This window comes from Protobothrops mucrosquamatus, unplaced genomic scaffold (genome assembly GCF_001527695.2).
Source record: "Protobothrops mucrosquamatus isolate PMUCROS unplaced genomic scaffold, P.Mucros_1.0 scaffold4497, whole genome shotgun sequence".
In the NCBI taxonomy this organism is placed as follows: domain Eukaryota; kingdom Metazoa; phylum Chordata; class Lepidosauria; order Squamata; family Viperidae; genus Protobothrops; species Protobothrops mucrosquamatus.
Window position 1 is genome coordinate 27854 of NW_015390403.1, and position 6637 is coordinate 34490.

Sequence of the window (6637 nt, forward strand, 5' to 3'; positions counted from 1 at the left end):
TGAAATGAAATGTCCCTCATCAATTAACTGTAGGGTTGGATAAAAAGGCAGTCTGCATAGAACATCTTCCTACATGTTCATGGAGACTTCACCTTGAGAGAAACAGTTCCTGGGTTTCATCTTTAGACAGTCTGCCCAGTTTCAATAGTCAACCACTAACAGCTTCGGGAATGTCATTAACCGATATCCAGTTACTTATGGATTAGTGCCAAGCCCTTTGTTTGTGCTCAGAATCTCCTCTTTTGATTCTTGAGGATGTCCTAAGACCTCAGCCCAGGCTCCACATAGATGTGGGGAAATATCTGGGATGAAACCCAATGGGTTTGACAAAAGCTGAGGCTGGTTTCTGCAGGAGAGGATATTGCTGTCATGTCTCCCTCTGCCCTCCCTGCCTTTTCCGTCTTTTACAGCAGGAGGATGCTGAGTCATTCCTGCAGCATCAGCATCTCTCTTTAAATTCTGTCTGGCTCTCCAGATCCCATCTCAGCAAAAGGCAGATAATTGGAAAGCCAGACATTGTCCTTTCCCAAGCAAGGCTCAGCACCATCCGTGTCACCTTTTCCTTAGGACGGCCACATTTTTACCATTCTGTGATTTCATTAAAATACAATTGCAAATTGTTTAAATTATTGGAAACCCGCAGGAAACATTTGCTTGTTATCATGGTACGCTCTTAATAAATACATTCACTTTTAGTATTTTATTGTGCACATAGCTACACATGCACACAAGTGGAAATCCATTGCACAGTGTCTGAGCATGGAGAATTTCAACAACCCATTAAGAGTGTCTATGAATCTTCTGCTATTAAGCTAATGGTCAGACTGATCCTACAATACAGTATGTTGCCTTTTAGTAGGAACATTAAAAACTTGGCTTGCCTTATAGAGCCATTTATCAAAGAACCAGCATTTTCATTTTGAGAGGAGGAGGTTTAAAGCTCAAAAGCTAAATTTCAAAGATTCCAAACCAGCACTGATGTCATTTCCATTCGTTGCATTAAAACCATAAACCATATTATGCCAGGACCTTGGCTTTTAGACTGCCAAAGCCTCTCTGTTGTTACAAATGCACATTATGATCCATAAACAACAAGTTTATCCTTTGGTATAAGCCATAATTATGTAATTATGGTTTAGCCATTCTGCAAAATGCATGTTTTTTTTAAAGTAAAGGCACGATAGCTAACCTTTTTAAGAAAATGCAGATTAGATTAGATTAGATTAGATTAGATTAGATTAGATTAACAGATAGATAGATAGATAGATAGATAGATAGATAGATAGATAGATAGATAGATAGATAGATAGATGATAGATAGATAGATAGATAAGATGACTAGATAGAGATAGGTAGGTAGGTAGGTAGGTAGGTAGGTAGATAGATAGATAGATAGATAGATAGATAGATAAGATGACTTGGTAGATATAGATAGATAGATAAGATGACTAGATAGATAGATAGATAGATAGATAGATAGATAGATAGATAGATAGATAGATAGATAGGTAGGTAGGTAGGTAGGTAGGTAGGTAGGTAGGTAGGTAGGTAGATAGATAGATAGAGATAGACAGACAGACAGACAGACAGACAGACAGACATGATAAATAGGCAGGCAGGAATGCAGGCAAGTATACAGATGCGATATAAAATCCACGTCTTCATAAGTAAACATGGAACTTGGTTGTGTACAAAGCTGGAAAACACTGGGCTGTTTAAACCTAGAATTCCAGAGATGCTGAGAACCAAGACTAGGAGAAACACAGATCTAACGTACCCCCTCCACTAATTTCAGATTAAAGTTTGAAATTTCCAGGATAAAGGCAAGTCCAAGTATGAGTAAGCAGAGGATCTTTGTTTCAAGAAGATTCTATTTTGATGTGGTTTTCTTGGTAAAAATGCAGGAAGGGTTTACTGTTGCTTTCTCTTACTTGCTATGAAATGAATCCTTGGCCATTATCACTAAAAGGATTATCCACCTCCAGCATCTCTCCACATGAGAGAGACCTGCTAATAGGATCTAGCTAGAAATCTCTGCTGGAGTTAATTTGCTTGAAGCATGTTGTTGTTGTTGTTAAGGCAACAACAAAACTGTTAAATAACATCATTAAAACAATCACTAAAACAATCAGTGGGCCCATTAAACCAAGGTACATATTAAAAACAGAGAGCTAATGTAGCATGGAATCTTAAAGGCAGTCTGAGAATTGTCCTTATCCTATAAACATCTTGGAGAAAAGTTATACCTTTATCAATTTTCTGAAGGCTGCTTAACACCTTATGGGGTGTTGCTACTGAGAAGATGCTATTCCTGACCACTCTAGTGTCAGCCAATTCCCTCTGGAGATCTTCCTGCAGAATATTGAAAAAGGCTTTCTTTTACATGCTTGGATCCTAAGCCTGTTGATCAACACCAAGAGTTGAAATTTGATCTGGCGAAGCATTGGTCACCAAGCACAACACTTTTCATACAGTACCAGCTTTATGTGTTCCCACTGAACAATGGGAGAGCTGTGTTCTGCATCAGGTGTATCTTCCATAGTTGTCCCATCTGAAATGTGCTGTGGTTTGAGGATGCATTGAGATGAGACCAGATAAGACCAGAAGATGCATTGAGATGAGACCAACTCGGTGTTTTTCAAACTTGACAACTTTAAGACGAATGGACTTCAACTCCCAGAATTCCCCAGCCATCTTCAAGTTTGCCAAGTTTGAAAAACACTGAGCTTGCTTAAACCAACTAATGGAGCATCAGCCCAAGCTGGACATGGTGCCTTCTTGGCAGTGAGAACTTCTGTGTTGTAGAAACAGCATCAATTCCACTGCCACCATGCCTTAACAGATGGATTTCCTTCTGCCGCTCCTCAAGTCATTTATTCTCCTAAAGCAGGGGGAATGCCAGCCCTTGTTATCCCCTTTTAAGAGATGGCCTGGAGAGTCTGCCTTTGATAATGAAAACTCACCATCCATCAAGCGTGCATTACGCTGTCAGGCTTTGAAAAGCTGATATAATCATCTTGTTCACATTCCTTGCAACAAAAAAAAAAAATAAAGCCCACACAAAGAAAGGCCCAGAAGATTTTTAACATGTCGTGTTGTTGTTTTTTTCCTGATTATTAAGCAAAGTTTGCAAAAGGCATATTGTTGCTTTCACAGTGATCATCTTTGGAAGTGCATCAAGCATACTCATCGCGCTTTCCTTATGGAAAGCAGAGAAAAAAGAGTAAGAAGAATTGAGGAAAAGAAATTAAAGGCAGGAATGATTTGTGGATTTGAGAAATAAAAAGGGTCAAAGAGGAAGGGGAAAAAAACAAGGCGACAATCAATAGAAAGGATAAAAAGAAGGGCTGGATTTATAATTCTATGTTTTCTTTCTTTTCACTTTTATTTTCTCGTCTTTAATTTGTATATTTGTACTGTATTGAGAAAAAATAATTTAAAAAAATAATGTTCTTTCTCAAATACATAAAAGATGCCCTTTTTTTTTGCAGGAAACAGACATTTCCCCCCCCCCTAAATCTTAAGGAAGAATTCACAAAGTACCTGTGAACTGATGCTAGGAAAAGGATATTCTCTCATTTGATTCCACCAGCCTTATATTCAAGGTCACAGTATAAAAAGTCTTCGCTGCAGAAAAAAAATGCTGCATCTCTAGAAATAGTTCCGCTATCTAGCCAGGATTTGTATTGGTGTTGTTTCCTGCCTTTATTTATTTTTTTCCTGGCTGTTGCTGTGTCAAGTCTATTTTTCCCTTTCTATACACAGAGTTAATTCCGTGTTATTTCAGCTTTTACCCATTCTTCAAGCTGGGTCTTTAGTATTTGCATTATCATCTTCTGATCATTAATTGAAACAATTGTGTTTTGTCTCCTTGGAGAAATTTCTAGTTGCAGCTCTGCAGTATCACCTTGTGGTCTGCTTGGAGCATTACATTTCTTTTTGCATTGTCTTGCTTAACAAACCAATCCCTGGGAGACAGACGTTTGAAGTATTTAGGCCAGGGGTCTTCAAACTTGGCCCTTTTATGACTTGTGGACTTCAACTCCCAGAATTCCTCAGCCAGGCACGCTGGCTGAGGAATTCTGGGAGTTGAAGTCCACAAGTCATAAAAGGGCCAAGTTTGAAGACCCCCTGCACTAGACCAAACTGGCTCCAATTAAACGTATCCTGGGTCTGGGTCAGGGGTAGGCAACCTTGGCTCTTTTATGACTCGTGGACTTCAACTCCCAGAATTCCTGAGCCAGCATGGCTGACTCAGGAATTCTGAGAGTTGAAGTCCACGAGTCATAAAAGAGCCAAGGTTGCCTACCCCTGGTCTGGGTGAATCAAGTCGCTTGCTGCTGGGCACATTTCAACAAAGTGTCCAAACAAAACTTCTCCAACTCTGTTTAGAGATAGTCCAGCCATTAATGCTCATTGGTGCATTGTGCTATATTGTGGCATGCAACTAATAGCAATGGGGTGGGCGCGGTTTCGCTATGATGCATCCGGCCCGCGGGCCAGCAGTTTGACACTCCTGACCCAGACATATCAGGTTGGGGATGAAAGAAGCAGCTTCTAGCACATTCCACAGGTTGAGAGGTCAAGTGGGATGCTGGAGGGGGGGCATGGAGAGGGCGCATTTGTTCCAGGCGAGCCAGCATTAGACAAACTGGACTGAGATGAGAGGAAATTCATGCAATATGCCCTTTGAAGATGTTCCCTCTGTATCAGTGGTTTGCTTAAAAAGGTAGGGTCGTGCTTCATCCCCAAAGAAGTTGGACCCAGATTTGCATGGAATGGGTTATAACTGTTAGGGAGACATAACAGATTGTGGAAGAAGCTCTGGCTGACTGGCCAGCATCCTGAATTGGAATCTGCTGTATTGCATTTATCAGAGGCAAAATGCAGTGTCTCGTTTTGAAAAGAGTAAGCCACCCCTTTGTCTTTTTAAGCATAGTCATCTCTCCTATGCAGCACAGTCATGGAATTCAGCAGCAAATCCTTTAAGTAAGGTTGAGAAGCTGTCCATCTGCACATGTTGGTGTACACCATGTTATCTTGGACCTTTGGCCCATGTCGGCTTGGGGGTGATGGTAGCTGGGGGTCCAGCAATATCAGAAGGAGCCCATTTTCTTCCACCTCAAAAAAACAATCCTGGGAATAGCTCACATTAAGCACTAAGGCAACATTTGAGTGCAATTTTGTTTTTCTTATAAGATGGAATTGCTGCATAGGGCCAAGCTTTGTTGTGGTCGTCTTGCATGGAAATGATGATGCTTGTGGGTAAACCCCAACCACCATGGTTTGGGAACAATGCTTTATGGCTTTGCATAATTCCTGTATCCAGTCAATTAGGACTCGTTAAAAGAGAAAAAACAATCAAACCATGACTTAACAAGTTGGGCAAAAGAAGTAAGTCAGACGTCCCGGCATTACGTTACTCCACTAGTTCTTACTGACTCTACGGGGCAGTGCTTATCTCCATTTCAAGGCCATTGAGCCAGCACTGTCCAAAGGCATTTCCACGGTCATGTGGCCTGCATGACGTCAAGGAGTGCTGTTATCTTCCCACCGAAGTGGTACCTATTTATCTACTCACATTTGCATGCTTTCGAGCTGCAAAGTTGGCAGGAGCTGGAGCGAGGACGGGAGCTCACCCTGTCGCATGGCGCTCGCGTCTCAAACCTGGGCTGCTGGCTTTACAGTCAACAAAGCCAGGATCTTAACTACTGTAAGGAAGTGGGGCAGGCAAATTTGCTTTGAAGCATTTCTCATTCCTGATTCACAGACACACCACTAAGTTGGTCGTCCCACCCTGCCCCTGTCTTTTTTTTTTCCAAGCCATCTGTTGAGGTAGGAAGAACTTTCAGGGTCTCTCTGTGTCTACTGCACTGAAGACTGAGAGAATTGCCCTTTCTGTTCCAGGGCTTTTGCTCAGAGATCAACCCCCTCCTCCCCCCCCCTTTGTCTGATTTCCACCCGACCTATGCTGTAATCCAGACATTGCACCAAATGATGTCAGCCTTTCTTTTTATGTTCTGCCTTCCCCCATCCCTGCCCATGACTCAGAGAGATCTGAATTGATGGCTCTAAGAAATCAGGTGGGGGAGACAGCAGGGGAGGGGGGGAGAGGGGGGAGGCTTTTGTCTGAAGGGCAGGCGTGATAGCTGCGGCTTTAGCAGGGTGTGGCCAGCCCAGTTATGCTGCAGTCTGCTCTGCAGAGAGATTTTGCATCCTGGCTCAGCCCTTGCAGAATTTTTCTCTTGGGTTAACTCTCTGTGCACCAGGGAAGGAAGGAAGGAAGAAAAACTTTCATTCCTGCATCAAGTAATGGTTTTAAGGACCAGAGACAAATGTGCACACCTGGGGTCAAGGGAGAGGGGAAGAAGGAGGATGCAGCAGTAATCAGAGATACTTGAGAAATTTCCAGTTGTCCATCACCATCAGAGTGACACGTTTACTAAGTTTGCTTAGAGGTAACTAAAAAGCAGAGACATCACCCTGCCAACAAAAGTTCGGATAGTCCAGGCCATGGTTTTCCCAGTTGCAATGTATGGATGTGAAAGTTGGACCATAAGAAAGGCTGAGCGCCAGAGAATGGAGTCCTTTGAACTATGGTGCTGGAGAAGACTCCTGCGAGTCCCCTGGACTGCAA